The sequence below is a fragment of the Amblyomma maculatum genome, chromosome 8 (assembly GCF_055883805.1).
Source record: "Amblyomma maculatum isolate TAMU_Amacu chromosome 8, ASM5588380v1, whole genome shotgun sequence".
In the NCBI taxonomy this organism is placed as follows: Eukaryota; Metazoa; Arthropoda; class Arachnida; order Ixodida; family Ixodidae; genus Amblyomma; species Amblyomma maculatum.
In genome coordinates, this window is record NC_139351.1 from 60892296 (window position 1) to 60910825 (window position 18530).

Here is an 18530-nt window from a genome sequence, read left to right on the forward strand (position 1 = left end):
AGCTGCCATCAGAAATTGTTAGAACGGCGAAAGGAAGAAGGAGGCGGTTATGGTGGACGGAGGCGACTTTGGGCGTAAAGAGAACAGGACTAGGGAGGGCAGATGTCGAAATAAGGGGAACGAGAACAGAAGAAAAGGGAGGAATGTCGGTGTCTGCAGCTACAAGGAGTTTAGCAGGGCGCACAGGCGGGTCACAGAGGGAAACATTACACACAGGGGAAAGCTCAACTTCAGCACGGGCACAATCAATCACAACACTGTGAGTCGACAGAAAGTCGTAGCCGAGGATGATGTCGTGGGAGCAGTCGTAGAGCACCACCATCTCGACGAGATACGTAATGTCTTTGATGCAAACTCGTACCGTGCACGCTGCCACAGGGGTGATGTGCTCTGAACTTGCTGTACGAAGCGAAAAGGCAGAAAGCGGCGTCGTGACCTTGCGAATTTTGCGGCGAAAGGCATCACTAATTACGGAAACGGCAGCACCTGTATCCACCAGCGCAAGAACGGGAAAACCTTCTACGAACACTTCAATGACGTTGGCGGGAGGAGGCGGAGGACTTAACGAGTTCGTCAAACGCAGTTCTTGCCTCCGGAACTGCGGCATTTAGTTTTCCCCTTGCGTAGGGCCCTGTCGCCGGAGCATTGGCGAAATGGAACGTCGGCGAGGCGAAGGCGAACGGCGTGTTGAGTACTGAGCCCGAGGTGGAGATGATCCAGAAGAGACGTTGCTCAAGGGCGGCTCGGAATCGTAGTGGTACTGACGGACTGTGTTCTCAGGATGAAGCGGGCGCTGACGGCAACGGCGAGCGACGTGACCCGGGAGCCCGCAAGCATAGCAAATTGGGCGATTGTCGGCGGTTCGCCATGGGTTCGTAATGCGGCGTCGCTGTCGAGGGATTGGAGACTGAGGGGCCATGAAACGAGGGGGAACATAAAATGTAGGGCCGTTCTGGTAAGACGATGTAGGAAGCGGACCGTGCGTTCCAGCGGTTACTTGAGCGTAAGTGAGTGGGGCTTGCACAGGAGCGATGGGAACACTAGAAGGCAGCGCTTCGGCGACTTTCTCCTCGATAACTTGGCGGATAGCCGGCGAGATGGATGGCGCGTTGGCCGGTGCTAATTGCGAAGTGCAGACGGTCGGCGGAACTCGATGGAGGAGGGACAGCTGGCGTGCAACTTCTTCGCGGATGAAGTCTTGGATATTCTGCATTAATTGAGACTGTTCCGGAGACGGCGTAGCCAGTGCCAAGCCAGAAATGCCGGCAGGTGCGGCAGCCCGCCGCGTAGAAGCGCGTTGCTTTCGTAGCTCGTCAAACCTCTGGCACAGCGTTATAATTTCGGATACGGAAGTAGGGTCCCTGGCCGACATCATATAGTACGCATCATCAGTGAGACCTTTTAGAACATGAGTGACTCTTTCGTTCTCGGACATAGACGGATTGACCCGCTTGCAGAGGTCAACCACGTCCTCAATGTAGCTGGTAAACGTTTCCTCGGGAAGTTGAAGCCGTGCATGGAGGCGTTGTTCGGCGCGGAGTTTACGTACCGCAGGACGGCCGAAGACATCCGCGAAGTTCTTCTTGAAGATAGACCACGTCGGAAGATCGGCTTCGTGGTTTCGAAACCACAGATTCGCCACGTCCGTGAGGTAGAAGAGGACGTTGCTCAGTTTGATGGAATCGTCCCTGCGGTTGTAAGTGCTGACGTGCTCGAAAGAGGCCAGCCAGTCGTCGACGTCATGGTCGTCGGTACCACTGAAGAAAGGTGGGTCACGGGGGCGTTGTGCCCCGGGACAGAAGATGGTGGCAGGAGTGGCAGGGATGGGCGCCGATGGTTGGCTGGGAGCGCCCTGCATTGTTCTGACCGAAGGCGGTAGCGTGCGGTTTCGAAGTTCCAGGGTGAAATTTGCGAGGAGGACTGGGGCGACGACCGAGATACCTCCACCAAGTGTAAGGTGTTTCTTGGGGTACCAAGACCGTAAGCAACGTCCGCAAACCAAAGCGACGAGGGTAGCGTTCGAATCAACGGTGCAGTGCTAACAAGGCTCCGGCTCCACTTCGTCTACCTCTTCGGGTTGGCGCGCGAGCTGATGGCGATCGGGATTACTACAATATATATATATATATATATATATATATATATATATATATATATATATATATATATATATATATATTGCTGGGGAAGAGCGCTACGGCTGAGCAAGGTGAGGCGCAGTGCATGGATAGAAGAATAGACGAGAATTATGGTCGGGTCGCTCCCGGTGCATGTGTTTCTGCACACTGAAAAAGAATCCACCCAAACCGGAGTAAATTGCTTGTCCTCTAATGTCCTCCCAAAACGAGATTCAATTTAGGACGCTGGATTAGGGTAACAGTACACCGGAAGAAAAACAGAGCACTTGCGGGTGGCCGAGGGAGTTCATTTGGGGTAGATTTTCATTGCCCAAAAAACAAAGCATCTACGGCATTCAGCGGTAGGTCGTATGAGGTAGATTTTCACTTCCGAATATGCCAATCGCTTACGGTTATTATAGGGAGCAGATGCTCGCCGCGAAAAATATGTTATTTTGCGATTAAGAAGGGACGTTTTTACTGTGGGCTTTACCAATGCTATTAGTTTCGATTCAATTTCGCAATTACATAGCGCTAATTTCTGTCACGTGTAACGGTTCGTTTCTGTCGAGCAAGGAACACACTCTGCATGACTGCTGCATGTATGTGCTTAGCGCCACGATCTCGCCCCCCCCCCCCCCCCCCCCCCCCGAGTACCTCAAAGATGTAAAGGCAGTGATCCGACGCGCTTGCCCTTTTGCGTTCTCATCGTTTACGCAAATTATAGAGTGAACTGCGCTATTTGGTAAGACTGTATGCGCGAAGAGACCTAGGAAGTGCGGTATGTCAACGTGATATATTCTGCCAACATCTTCAGGAAGTAGTGCTGCCGGGAACAGAGTGAAGACGTAAAAAGAAAAGCGCATCGGATCCCTGGCTTCGCTACATTTTGATGCCACACATAACCTCGACGTCGCAGCCTCGCGCAGCATATGAAAGTATTCAGCGGAAACAAAATGAGGCCCTTGGCGGTAGTTTGTTTTGTTATTAGGAAATTCAATCGAACCTAACAGCATTTGCAACGGGTGCTATCTAAACATCTAAACCAGACCAGCAAGGTCTGGTACAGCGAGCCCAACGGGCGGCAGTAGCCAGCGGATCCCTGGTCTGTGGGCAACCGACCATTGTGCAGAAGTGGACGAGGTTGACGGAGAAGACTCTTGTGGATTCAACAAGCAGACAACTCTGAAGACGTCCCAAAAACCACCAAGTAATATAGGGCTAAATAAAAGTTTTCCTTCCTTCCTTCCTTCCTTCCTTCCTTCCTTCCTTCCTTCCTTCCTTCCTTCCTTCCTTCCTTCCTTCCTTCCTTCCTTCCTTCCTTCCTTCCTTCCTTCCTTCCTTCCTTCCTTCCTTCCTTCCTTCCTTCCTTCCTTCCTTCCTTCCTTCCTTCCTTCCTTCCTTCCTTCCTTCAGCCACAACAGCAGCTCAAATCCAAGAGTCTTTTTTTTCAAGTATGTGTGTGTGTGTTTGTCGCACGCATGATGATGCATTGTGCGACTCATATGTAGTGCAGGCTTCGTTAGACGCTTACGATAATTTTCAGACACGCGAATATAGAACCATTCCTTACATGCCCCCGCAGCATTCGCGAGAAAAATTAATCTGGGCTGGGGTGTCATAGTGCTAACTAAAAAAAACTGATTGATTTATAGGAATTCGGGAAAGGCGCCGTAACGGTCTCACTCGTTTTCTGTGGAAGGCAGGAAGGAAGGTGGGAGTGAACGTGAAAAGAGAGAAAAAGGAGCCGTAGTGGAGGGCTACGGAGTAATTTCGACCACGTGCGCTGACATCGCACAGAACACTAATCTGTGACTAAAATAGCGCTGACACGAGAAAAAGCAGAGAGAGTGGGCATGCGCACCAACCAACTACTATGCCGGAGTTCCCGGGTTCGCTCCTGACCGCGGCGGCTGCGTTTCGATGGAGGCGAAACGAAGTGACCTCCGTGTGCTGTGCGATGTCAGTGCACGTTAAAGATCCCAAGGTCGTCGAAATTACACCGCAGCCATCCACTACCGGCTCCCTTTTCTCTCTTTCCACGTTCTCTCCCACCTTCCTCTCTTCCCTTACAGCGTGGTTCAGGTGTCCATAGAGCAAGTGCGACACATATTGCGCCTTTCTCTTTTTATGAACCAATTACCATTATTATATTATTATTAATAAAGTGATTACAAATAATAATTTGTTTCCAACAAAAAGGAAGACGTAGTATCTGTCGTGCATATACTGTGAATGCCTGTGTCGCATCGCAAAGGAAGGGAGGAAGGTGCGACTAAAAGTGGAAAGAGAAAGCGGGGGGCCGTAGGGGAGGAATCTCGATTAGTTTGGTCCACCTGTGGAACTTTGACGCGCACTGAAATCGAACAGCAGACGGACACCGCTTTTAGTCTCCATCGAAACGCAGCCGCCGATGATTAGGATCGCACCCGGGCACTCCGGCACAGTAGTCGTTGTTCTTGTTGTGGCTGTAGGAAGAAGGAAAAGAAAATGCACGGGCCTGCTACTGGCTCTGTAGCTGAGCCACCTCCGCTGCCTCGTGCAGATAGAAGAGAATATAGAGAAGAAAGAAAAGGAAGAGGGAAAGAAAGACGCGCGCCGCTACAACAGCCGTCGTCCACCACCAGCGGTGGCGTGTGCAATGACGGCGTAGAACAGATAAAAAAATTACCGACGATTACGTTACTTCCTAATGCGAAATTTGAGCGCTGCAAATGAGCTGTTTCACCTTTTCGATAGAGTGAGGCAAATCCGCCGCCACCGATCTGGCTCTCTGATTGCCACCGCACAGGGGTTACATTGGAAGAGGGGCGAAGAAAGGAATTAAGTTCGAGCCGGCGCTTTGACAACCGGAGACCCGCAGGAAGAGGGGGGAAGGGGGCGGCGTGTACACCCAGCGGCAAACGATGGGGGCAGAAGCGCGCGCAGCAAGCGGACAACGCGTTAAAGGGAGGAGGGAAGAGATAGCAGCGACTGACTGATGCTGCTGACGCCGATAGTGAGTCAACCCCAGTTGCGGAGTTGGTTTCAGGGACAACGCCGCCGATGCCGACGCAAACAATATGATACCCTCGCTTCCGCAGCGCCAAGAACCAGGTCTAGCCGTGGGAAGGTGGTCACGTATTCGTCGACGTGCCGGGGCCTACGTGAAATAACCGGCGCGTCGGCAACTGAAGAGCACCCTATCCGCCACACAGGAACAGAGGGGGAGGAGGACCCTCCCCTCCTCTTTCTGCATGGCAGCGACGGTGTTCTATGCAGTCACGTTATCGTGACTCTCTAGCGGCGTCAGCGGCATCCAGCGGTATCAGTCGGTCGCTGCTAGCGCTGGGGGGATGAAAGGGGGGCGGAGCTGGTTACGAGGCCGACGACGACGCCGACGCCGACACGAAACCCAGGAACGGACGCCAAAGAGCTGCGCTCTAAAATTCGGCGCCAGGCTAGCCCCCGCCGTAAGCGGCGGTGACCCACCTGTACCAACCCCATTGCTACAGGTGGGCACAGTAGTCTGGCAAATTCACTGTACCACTGCACCACCACAACAGGCCAATGCTTGATTAATTTAGGTCCACAACACGCTGGACGAAATAGCCGAAGCACAGAGAACGGCGCAACTCGAGCGTCTCTCTGAAACGAGAACCGGAAGGCAGATACTGCGGGACCTTGGCCTCGAACCGAGAGAAGGCAAGCAGCAGAAAGACGTACCTATACCAGATAGCATCAACAGAAAGCTCAGGGTCTTCCCGATCCCGAAGAACGTGAACCCCGAGCACAACAGGGAGCGGAGGTTGGCGAGGGCCAGGGCTCTCGTAGACCTCCACGCCAGAGAAGAAGGCGCCGCCTACGTGGACGCGGCGGAGTATCGAGGGAACACCGACGCATACGCGGCGGTGGTTGTCGGGGCATCGACGGGCGCAACGAAGACCGCGGTGAGCGTCCGGACTCGAGAAGCGCACCGGGCGGAGGAGGTGGCCATCGCCTTGGCCGTTTCCGACCCCGGATGCACTACGGTGTTGTGTGACTCTAGAACGGCAGTGAAGAACTACGCCAAGGGTAGGGTATGTAGTGAGGCCGCGCGCATACTGCGCAAGGCCGAAGACATCGGACGCAAAAGTCCTGTGGTGATCAAGTGGTTTCCGGCCCACATGGGCAGTGACGTGTCGGAACGCGGAAACGTGAACCACAACGAGACGGCCAACTCGGCCGCGCGAGGACTAACCAACCGCGCGGCTGCAAGCACGGCCGACTCGGAGTCTTGGTCGCGGCGCAGTGCCAAGGACAAGATGACCACCTTCAACGAAATAGTGAAATGGTACAGACTGAACAGACAGACTATGCCGCCACCTCACCCGGGGCTTACCCGGAAGGAGGCAGTGTTATACAGACAGTTACAGACGGGGTCCCTGCTCACCCCGGTGCTAGCTAAGCACATGTGTCCGAGTGTGCACGCGAGCGACATGTGTAGACTGTGCGCGAAGGAGAGAGCCACCGCGGCTCACATCCTTTGGGACTGTAGCGTAAATCCGCGCGAAGCCAGCGCGAAGACGACGATCCCGCCGCAGCTAGAGGCTGCAACGAGGAGCTATGATCAAGAGACACCACTCAAGGCCGTCCAGCAGGTCTCGGCAGCTCTAGAGAGGCAGCGACCGAGCGAAACCGAGGAGAGGGGGGCAGCACCCCCAAGAAGGGGGCGGCGGCCCTCTCGAACCCGCGGAAGTAGCGAGGGACGTAACAAGACCTCAAGGAGCACAACGCACGAGACTGACGTAGTGGCCGCGTCGCGGTAAAAGCTTGTCCTCCCTGCTTGGAGAGAGCCTAACCGATTCTGCAGGCATTTTAAATAAAAGTTCTTCTCTCTCTCTCTCTCTCTAGGAAGGGAAAGGCGCGGTAACTGCGGCACTTGTTTTCTGTGGACACCTCAACCGCGCCGCTAGGGATTGATTGATTGATTTATAGGAAGGGAAATGGGCAGCGTCTGTCACACTGGCTATGTGGACACCTGCACCGCAACGTAAGGGAAGGGAGGAAGGTGGGAGTGACAGTGGAAAGAGAGAATGAGGAGCTGTAGTGGAGGGCTATTGAGTTTTTTCGACCTCCTGAAGATCTTTAACTGTGCTGACAACACACAGCACACGGACGCCTCTTTGTTTCGCCTCAATCTAAATGCAGCCGCCGTAGTCGGTTTCGAACTCCGACACGGTAGTCCGGCGTCTTACCACTGCACCACCCCGGCGGGGCGGGCCAAGGCTTACGAGAGCCACTTATAGACCATTTTCGCGGCGAGGAAGGAAATATGCCCCAACGGGAGGGCGCCGTGCTGCTCTTCCTCTCTGGTATGTGGGGACGCTGTGTTAGCAGCGGAGGCGCCAAGACATTCTATAGAGAAAGCGCATGCGTTGCGCTTTCTCCATAGAATGCTTTTACGCCCCCGCACTCTTTTGAACCAAAGTGTGTTTAATGACCGAAAAGTGTCTAAGCTGGTTAACTCATGCGAACGATGTGCTATCTTTGCCTGTCGCACATACCAGCATGGCGGTTGCTCTCAACTTGGCCGCTAGGTGGCGCCACATACACAAAATGGAGGTGCCCTTCTCTTTGAAGCTGGATCAGGGCGCCTTAGAACACGCACCTACAAAAAGAAATTTAACCATGAAGAGGCCACATGCGCAGTATGTGGTATATCCACAGACAAAATTAACCATTTTATACTCGAATGTAATGGTATGCATCCGGACGTCATTGTAGGCGCATTCACTCTTGTGTTTAGAGATACCAGTGGCCAGGTGAATAAAACAGCGGTGGAAGCTAGCAAAAAACAATTGGAAGATTGGTGGCTTAAAAACAGCAAAGTGATATAATGTTTAGAAACAAAAATTCAAGGAATAGAATGATGGTATAGTTAACCAACCTAAAACAATAATTAAGATATAGAAGGGAAAATGAGCATGATAGCAACTGCTACCACCCCGTTTCAAAGGGGACGCTCCTATATTCCATCCATCCATCCGCAGCGCTCATGATAAAACGGCTTATAGATTTTTTCCTACTTATTTAGCAACTAGGGGAATAACTGCCTGATGTCTTGGTAGTTATTGCCCAAATGCCGAAAACAAAACATAACGAAATATTATTAAATATTTGGATGTTATTGTGTGTAATGGAGCAAGGAAGGGACAGGCGGGAACGTAATATTTAGTGACACAATGATCAAGTGGCAGTTTCGAAAGCTCGGCAGACAATTGATATTAAGACTGACGCTGTCAGACAAAACATTCTCATTGTGTAAAACGCGCCGTTTTGTGTTCACAGCCCGCGTGCAGACAACAATAGCGCCACCGAGTAGTCTGGCCATTCACGAATCGGAGAAGAGGGTTCCGTAGGCGAGAGTAAAACCTCGCATCGCCGGTGCTAAGTTCGCACTGCGAGAGCTCGAAGTACACGAAAGGATGAAAAGAATCTTACTGCGTCGCATTTAATATAGAGTTAGGGAGAGTGAGAGGCGCGCTGAAGCCAAACAAATCACGAAGCGACGGCTGCGTACAATATACCGCCTAGTGACAGCGCAAGCAGAGATATCGCGACGTAGTGTTCGTTGCGAAATGTCGTGGCTCAGCGTGACCGACAAGAATAAGCGACCATGTGGGACTATAAATTTTGCATCAGCGCCTTTCAAGGCGGTGGCGTGTCGTAGCACTTGCCTGTCGTTTATTGCCTTCGAGGATTGCCTGTGAGCTAGTTTCCAAACGAGTTTCGTGCGGTACATCAACTTGCTCAAGTTTCCCGTACTCGTGATTGTGGTAGCCTTTTCGGGCTCCTAGGAACCTGTTCATTTTTTATTTTCAAGAACTAAAAGCACTAAGCAGCACACGTAGCGATGAAGTCACCCAAGAACATGGAGCCTTCTGGTTTGGAGACTCTGCGTCTTCCGAAATTTTAAAGGTGCGTATCACATTCTGTGCTTGTGCGTCTGTGACGTCATCTATCGGTGTTACTTTTTAGGACAAGCGGCTACTTTAGAAAAAGGCTCTCACTTCAGCGGATCTGTCCTGACTTGTTGCTATCATTGATTTATTGCAATTTCAATATTCTGATGAATTCGCCCATCGTTGATCAGAAAGCGCATTTCTTGATATTACTGTAATATTTCACGAAAATTAGCAATAACACCTTCCAGAGAACTTGAGTGAAACTATACCACAAACCACTAAACAACAGAACTATACATAGCAATAAAATCATTGTAGGCTATTTTGCCACACCGCTTTTATTCAGCGCCTGTGTTGCGTCGAAGCGCCTCTCAAGAGCTGCCAAGTTTCGTAAAGAATTGACAGCTGCAGCTGGACAGAAAGGCAACAAGAACTGCGTAGGCATGTATTGAGGGCTTATAGTAAATTGTAATATGCTTGAGTACATAAAAAAAACGTTTGTAGGTATACACGATAGAAAGTCTACGCCTGGCTCGTGCAGATTGTGCGAAGCTCTCCTATGAGTAATGACTCCATATTGAAGCTGTTTCCTTACTTTTTGCATCAGCTGTTGATTTCGTTAATGGTCGTCATATATTTTAATTCTTTGTTGAACTGTGTTATCGCTTTGTTCCCGGTTACTTTTTCTAGACGTGTTTTTGCAATGTAATATTCTAGTTTCCTTTTGGTTTACAGGTGAAAAAGTTCTTGGCATAAATAAGGTGTGCGTAGTTATCTGCATGAATTGCCTTTTTTTTGCTTTTTTGTTGAAGTGCGCTGCTGGCTTTTGTTTTTTTGAACTTCTTTCTTTATTTGTTTATTTAATTTTATTTCTGCAGTCTTGGAGGTTACATGCGTGCACTGAGCTCACATAAATTTAGCAAACAAGAGGCAATATATTAGCAAACATCAATACAACAGGCCACGTAGAAGTACAGTATTTTTGGGCAATAAACGGCAGCAAAACAAATATATTAACAAAACTCCTGTCGTAATGCTATGCAGAAAATTCGCTTCTTCTCACGATAACAAGCTTGTTTCAGAAGCTAAAATGCATATAGTGACTGGCGAAAAACAGTCAAATCAGGTATTTAAAATTTAATATTATTACATGCTTATTATAATTGTTTCTTAATAAGTTTTTAATGATGAATGAATGAATGAATGGATGAATGAATTAATGAATAAAAATGAATGAGTGGATGAATAAATGAGCAGTGGAAATGCTTGTTGGAAATGATTGAGAGGAACTTCGTGGAGGTAATTATCACGTCAAAAACGATAGGTTGCCACTTTTATATGTGATTTTGCAAACGCCACTGTTAATAAAATTGTGAAAGAGACAAGGACAAAAGAATTTTCTTGGAAGTGACAAACGAGCGCGGACCACTAATGCTGGCTAGCGGATATATATAAAAGAATAAAGCGGGCAGCTTTCTTCTCAACCAGTATCACTGAAGACGCACCTTTTCAACCTGTTATTTATGCTCGGTATGCAGGTTAACAGCGCAAAGTTTTTTTAAACCAACAATTTTAATGCAGTAAGACCTTCACAAATGTTTTGTCAATAGTGTCCTAACGTGCGTTTAGCATTGAGAAATGCATGCTTTCGTTTGAGTTTGCTAATGGGGTTTAACTTTCCAAACTGACTCAGGCTATAGCGTAGAGACACCGCAGTGGGTGGCGCCTGAAAAATTGAAGACCTGATTTTCTCTAACGTGCACAGATATCGCAAAGCACTTGGGCGCCTTTTTTCAACGTTACCACCAAAACCTCCATTGAGGAGCGGCCAATGCGCTCGGGATTCGAAAGCGCCTTGTGAAACCAATGTGAATGCAATGTAGCAAGCCAGGTTAGAAAAAGTAAACGAATAAAATGAATAAAGCACTAGCACTAACTAAAAGTTTTTACATGCATTCTTGCTAATTGTGCCGTAATAGTAATACATTCTAAGTATCATTATATATGAAAATAATTAAAGACAAGCTCATTCAAGAATTTCCTTTAGTTCAAGAAATCGCTTTTCGACATTACATTGTACGAGAGGAAGTGTTAATGATTGCATCAACAGATTTGTAATTGCTGTTAACTGTAATACCAAATCGAGATAATGGTCGAAAGGTCTAGGCGATTTCATTTTCTTGTTACGAGAGCAAGCAGGAATACATGAACATGTCACTGGGGCATGGGGATTCTGTTGCAGCTTTAGTATGCGTACAGTTACTGCTAGAACGATATCTGTTTAACGAGTTCTGTATTGTTGCTGTTTTCAATACACTAAAAACATTAAACCATGAAAGTTGCACTGCTGATGATATCGTCGTTAAGCCGTAGACAAATGGTTGCACAATGTAGACTAATGCGCTTATATTTGTTATAAATAAATCGCATTGCATTATGCTGTACGTTTTCTAGCTTTTTTTACATTAATACTGAGCCACAAAACCAAACTCTGTTAACGTGTCGTAAAACTGGAGGAACGAAAGTTGTAGATACAAAAACCCTTATTGACGTGGTTTCGAGACGCAGATATATTAAGATAACATATTCATGTGCGTAATGCAGTCAAGGTTATATTAAAAATGTGCGCACCCCTCTGAAGTCAGACGAAAGCATGATGCCAACGATAATTCTGCTTATCAATTTTTGTATGTTGTCGTTAATATAGCGTGAAAAGACATAAGTTTATTTTCTTGTTATTGTCAAGCAAGCTCATTTTGTCGTTTTTCAGTTAGCTAACCCAGTGATTTGATAAAAGAAATATATTATTCGCATCTGCTAATGCTTCTGTAGACAATATGCGAAATTACTGGATAGACCGCAAGTATCATAATCATCATCATCATCATCAGCCTGACTATACCGACTGCGGGGCGAAGGCCTCTCCCATATTTCTCCAGTTAACCCGGTTCTGTGCTAGCTGCATCCACTTGACCCCAGCGAACTTCTTAACCTCCTCCGCCCACCTAACTTTCTGCCGCCCCCTGCTACGCTTTTCTTCCCTTGGAATCCAGTTTGTTACCCTCAGCGACCATCGGTTATCCTCTCTTCGCACTACATGTCCTGCCCATGTCCATTTCTTCTTCTTAATTTCCACTAGAATGTCGTTAGCTTGAGTTATTTCTCTGACCCCCTCTGCCCGCTTCCTATCTCTTAATGTTACCCCTACCATTTTCCGTTCAATAGCCATCAGCGTTGTCCTCAACTTAAGTAGATCTCTCTTGATTAGCCTCCACATTTCAGTCTCATAGGTGAGTACAGGTAAGATGCAACTGTTGCATACTTTACTCTTGAGCGATACCGGTAAACTGCTAGTCATATTCTGCTAGTGCTGGCAAAATGCGCTCCATCGCAATATTATTCTTCTTGTTATTTCCTTTTCATGGTCTGGATCTGCGGTTACTACCTGTCCTAAGTAGACATATTCACCTACACTTTCAGTACTTCGCTACCTAATGTAAACTGATGTTCCTTCCCAAGTCTGTTAAACATTACCTTAGTCTTCTGCATATGGATTTTCAAGCCTATCTTTTCCTGTCCAGGTCATCAATCATTATTTGCAGTTCATCCCCCGAGTTGCTTAGCAAGGCAATCTCATCAGCAAATCGTAGATTAGTGAGGTATTCTCCATCCACCCTTATCCCTAACTGCTCCCATTCAAAGTCTCTGAATACTTCCTCTAAGCAAGCTGTGAATAGTAATGGGGAGAGTGTCTCCTTGCCTAACACGTTTCTTTATGGGAATTTGTTACTTTCTTTATGCTGAACTATAGTTGCTGTGCAGCGACTATATATATCTTCCAGCATTTTCACGTATGGCTCGTCCACCCCCTGATTTCGCAATGCCTGCATCACCGCCGAAGTTTCAACTGAGTCAAATGCTTTTTCGTAATCAATGAATGCTATGTATAAGGGCTGGTATATTTCTAGCATTTTTCTATCTTCTGATTGTTGGTATGGACATGATCGATAGTAGAGTACCGTTTCCGAAACCCTGCTTGATCCTTTGCTTGATTGCAGTCTAAGGTTGTCCTGATTCTATTAGAGATTACCTTAGTAAATACCCTATACGTAACAGACAGTAAGCTGATTGGTCTGTAACTTTTATTGTCCTTAGAGTCCCCTTTCTTATGAATGAGGATAATGTTTGCATTCTTCCATGGTTCCGATACCGTCGATGACACCAGGCACTGCGTATACAGAGTGGCCAGTTTTTCTAGCACGATATCCCCCTCGTCCTTCAGCAAATATGTAGTTATCTTATCCCCTGCAGCTGATTTCCCCCTTTTAATTGTTTCTAAGCGTTTCTTGACCTCGTCATTCGTCACTGGTGGAACGTCTGACTGTTTTTCCCTACCGCCAATCTCGTTACGGTCCTTACTACTTTGGGTACTGTAGAGATCTGCATAGAACTCCTCGGCTACTTTGAATACCTTGTCCATATTCGTGATGACGTTGCCCGCCTTGTCCCTTATCGCATACATCTGGTTTTTACCTATGCCCAATTTCTTCTTCACCGCCTTAAGGCTTCCCCCGTTCTTTACAGCATGCTCAATTTTCTCCTTGTTATACTTCCTCATATCGAGCACCATGCGCTTATTGATTAGCTTTGATATCTCGGCCAATTAGATCTGGTCTGTTGGATTTAAAGCTTTCATACTCTGGCGTTTCATAATCAAATCTTTGTTCTTCTTAGACAGCTTACCGGTATCCTCTCTAACTATCCTACCGCCTTCTTCTACCGCACACTCAGTAATGACATCTCTGAAGTTATTTTGTCTTTACTTCTAGGGTAATATCGCCATCCTTGGTTAGAGCTGAATATCTATTCTGTGGCGAGATCCTGAACTCTTCTGCCCTCCCCTTCACCGCTAATTAGTTGATGTGTTTCTTTCTTACTAATCTGTTGCGTTCCTTCTTCAGATTTACGCTAATCTGGGACCTCACCATCCTGTGGTCACTGCATCGCACTTTCCCGATTACCTCTACATCGTACATAATATCGGGGGCTGAACACATTATGAAGTCAATTTCATTTTTAGTCTCCCCGTTAGGACGTTTCCATGTCCATTTCCGGTTCTTCCGTTTGCTGAAAAAGGTAGTCATGATTCGTAAGTTATTGCGCTCTGCAAACTCAACTAGTAACTCCGCCCTGATATTCCTAGAACTAATGCCATAGTCACCTACTGCCTGGTATCCTGCCTGCTTTTTCCCTACCGTGGCATTGAAGTCGCCCATTAGTACTGTATATTGCGTCTTTATTTTTCGCTTTGCCGATTCTACATCTTCCTAGAAGCTTTCAACTGCCTGGTCATCATAACTACATATAGGTGCATAGGCCTGTACAACCTTCAGTTTATACCGCTTATTAATCCTAATTACAATGCCTGTCACCCTCTCATTAATATTATAAAATTCATCTATATTACCCGCTATATACTTATTGACAAGGGAACCTACTCCTAAGTAGCAGCCTCTCTGGTAAACCCCACTAACACAGTACATACCCATCCTTCAGTGCAGTATATGCCTCATTCGGCCTTCTAACCTCACTAAGCCCTATGACACCCCATCTCATACCCTCTAGTTCCTCTAGCAGCACTGCTAAACTAGCTTCACTAGCTAGGGTTCTAGCGTTAAACGTTGCCAGATTCAGTTTCCAATGGCGGCCTGTCCAGCGGAGCCAGAAGTTCTAAGCACCCCTTGCTGCGTCACAGGTCTGACCGCCGACGTGGTCAGTTGTTCCGCAGCCGCTGGTGACTGAGGGCCGGGGTTTTATAAGACTAATCATGGGAGGTTGCGGCCAGTTACTGCACCAGGGTGGCCAACTCCTGTTCTGGTGATGGGGTGCGTTGCCGGAGGTGTTCACCGGCATCAGGTGGCACCCCAAACCTGTTTATGCAATTCTATTGACACGTGCATATTTTTTTTTATCCGGTGGAGAACTGTGCGGCAGCGCGATTTGAGCCCTGGTCCTCTTGCATGCGAGGCGGATGTTCTACAGCTACGCCACCGCTGCGCTACTTTGAAAGCCCGAAAGTACGGCAGGTGTCAATGGCAAGGTCACTTTTGAAAGCGTGCAAGCAAGGTCAGCCAAATGATAGATATTGTAAGCAGAAGTCGCCAAAACTTAAAATTGGAGTATTAGGATAAGAGGGTTGTTTTGCTGCTTAAGGCATCATAAAACAAGATATTGATTGAAGAGTGATGATTAGTGGGATGATAACAGATACCTATCATAACACGTTTATAGGATACTTCACACTCGAGCCAGATCATTTCCAATAGCCTTAAATCTTTCGCGGTTCCTTTAGGCTGCTGCTGCGTATTTTCAATTATTCGGTTCTGCATTTTTCTTAATCGTCAACTACTCATATTATGCTAACCTCTAGTTACGAGCACTACAAGAAAAAAAAACTTAAGCATATCATGAAATTCCTCTGCATGATATGAAAGGCTGCTAATTATTGCGCTGATAGAAATCACCAAGACCGTAAACAGGTTAAATATTTTGTTGGGGAAAGCTCAAATTGCTATTTCTAGCCAGCAGTGCTATGTTCTTAACTACATTTTCAATTGAAAATTCATTCTTAATAGGCATGAAAAGTTAAGTTGCTGCAGCTATTGTTTGGTTTTATTTGTGGGGTTTAACATCCCAAAGCGACTCCAGTTATGAGAGACGCCGAAGTGGAGGACTCCAAAAATGTCGACCACCTGGAGTTCTTTAACGTGCACTGACATCCCACGGCACAGGGGCGCCTTGCTTTTCGCCTCCATCGAAAAGCGGCCCCCTAGGCCCGGATTCGATGCCGCGTCCTTGGGAACAATAGTCGAGCTCCTTAACCCCTGAGCCACCCCAACGGGGTTGCAGCTATCGTAAATTCCAATAAATGCTTCTAGCCATTGTGAACATCAACATTATTGAAATAGAAAGTCAGTCGATTTTAAATTTAAAGAACTGAAAACGCAAGCCATTCATTTTCAATATTGGCAGTTTTGTCGTCTCAGACAGTAGCCTTCAAGTCCACTTTTGTCGATACAATGCCTTTTTTGCGGTCGCATTTTGGTGGGCGCGGTAGGTAGGGGTTATTTCTGTTTTAACTTGTTTCATTCATGCGCTATTTCTGCTGTTTCAGTTATAATTGGGAGTGAGCATCGTGTATAGCCGCTCCGGCTGGTAGTAAATGACCTCAAAAATACTATCCCGGTAACGCATGGCAGGTGGTTTTTCTCCTTTTGGACATAGACAAGGGTAGACACCACTGTTTAGTTCGAAGTTTCTACTACTGCTGTGATCCTTGTGATATGAATAAAGGTAATATTTGAAACACAATAGTTTCTACATGGTCAGTGACGGCCGAAATGGTAAAAGCGTTGCGTAATGAAGGTGTACACCCGCGCTGGCGAAGAGTCTTAATCATGCTTTGGTAATTAGATTTTGTGCAGATAATTACTGCCGTTACGATTTTACGGCACTGTTTTTGACTTTCAACTCACTGCTGAATGGAGAAATGTGAGCTCTAGTCGTGAGTCTCTTGCGAATTGGAGTCCTGAGCGAGATATAAGGCACTCTTGATAATTGGAGAGCTAATTTGGTTTTTTTGTTTGTTTATTTGTTTTAAAGAGAGGGGAATGGCAGAAGTGCATTTTTGGCTTACAGTACTCACTCTCCAGTGAAGAATTGTTTCAACGTATTGTTTGCATTGGCAAAATTCGCCACAAATCATCAGCTCCATTTGAAATTCGAGTGCCATAGCCTTTTCTACGAGAACTACCTCTGAAACCGCTACGATTGACACAGAATATTTTAAGGTCGGCCTTTCAAGAAAAATGAAAACCACAACCATTTCACAACCCTCTATCATCGTGAAATACGCCCCAATATATACTTTTAGCGAGAAAGAGTTGGTGGGCTTTTTGCGGCAATTGTTCAATGTTCTCAATGTCTTCAATGGCTCAATGTACCCCTCTGCGGTGTTGCCATCAATGAGTACACCGTTTCGTTTCGTTTACAGCTTGCTCACTACTCACAAAAGTCGCGTTAAAAATTGCTGTAAACGTGCCAGATCTATATTGTTTAGCAGAGGACGTGTAAAATGCATGGCTTTTCGCAACATTGAACTGAGCCCTTATTTGAACCGAGACCTAAAATTCTCCTCTGTACAGCCTTTTTTTTTCTGGTGCATCCATGACCTCATGGGCTAAGGGCGCTCTCGTTGTAATATATCGTGTTTCTCCTCCCCTCCTTCCCCACCCTCCTCCCCCAACGTGGCGGGCTTGGTTAGCCTCTGACCAGCTGCAAGATCAGTTGGCCTTGGTGACCCTGGCCCAGGACATTCTTAACGCTTAATGCAATGCGCTAAATAAAGTTGTTTCCTCCTCCTCTTCGTGTTTCTCCAAACAGGAAGATGAAAATAACCCTGCCAAGCTAGTGCTGTAAGAATTAAAGGCCAGGGAAATTCGATTATCGCAGCTTTAGCTCTAGGACCTAAGTAAACGCAAGCATTCTCTTCCACGGTGGCACCTTGAATGAAACATGCCTTAGTGCATTTATGTATTTAGTTTTTATTTACTTATTTACTAATTTAGGTATTTGTTTTTCTTATAAAACGCTGTCACGAGACCAGCAGCTCGCTTATCTCTATTGCCCAGTATACATGCAAAGCTTAATCTGGAAAAGCGGCCCGGAGAAAAGTGGATTTTGCGCTCAGAGAGCCTACCCGAGATGCACTCGTGATATCTCTCGCGTATGGAAGCTTTTTGTGTTTTGAAATATATTGTTAACTTAGTTAGGATGCCGTCTAAACGGTAGCTTGGAGCAGCTTTTCGTTAGGGTGTTTATATTATGAGCCACAGCCTTTCTCTTTAGTATTATTTTACTTTGTTTTCATTTTGTATATTTTCTGCAATGTAAATTTTTATCTTTATTTTTATTTTCATTTTCTTTTTTAGATTTACTGGGTGTATATCAGCCGCTGTGCTTACTTGTTTAACTTGAGCGTTGTACTAATCCTATATCTGATGCATTCGTATTGAAAATATGTTTGTGCCCCTCTGCTTGTGCCCACTGAAGAGGCCTGGTGTGTTTTCTAAATATAATAAATAAATTTCATTGGAAACCTTGGTAATCAAGCCAGTCGTACAAAATCTAGTTCATTAGTATTTCGTAAATATTAAATCCATGAGAACAATAACAGTAGTCCAGACAAGGCTACGTGGCACTCAATATCAGTAACATGTTTTGACTACTAGACTGTGACAACCCATCTTTCTTTGAATACGAGGTTACATTTAGTAGCTCGGACAGCTTATCTGTAGATGCCCTCAGAAGATGATCAGGAGTGGAGGCAAAATATTATTTCCATCGCGGTGTACTCTGCTTACCACTAGCTAGTAGTGGTTTGAGAGGTTGTGTATATACTCTTTTTCTCGATTCAAATAGGACGCTT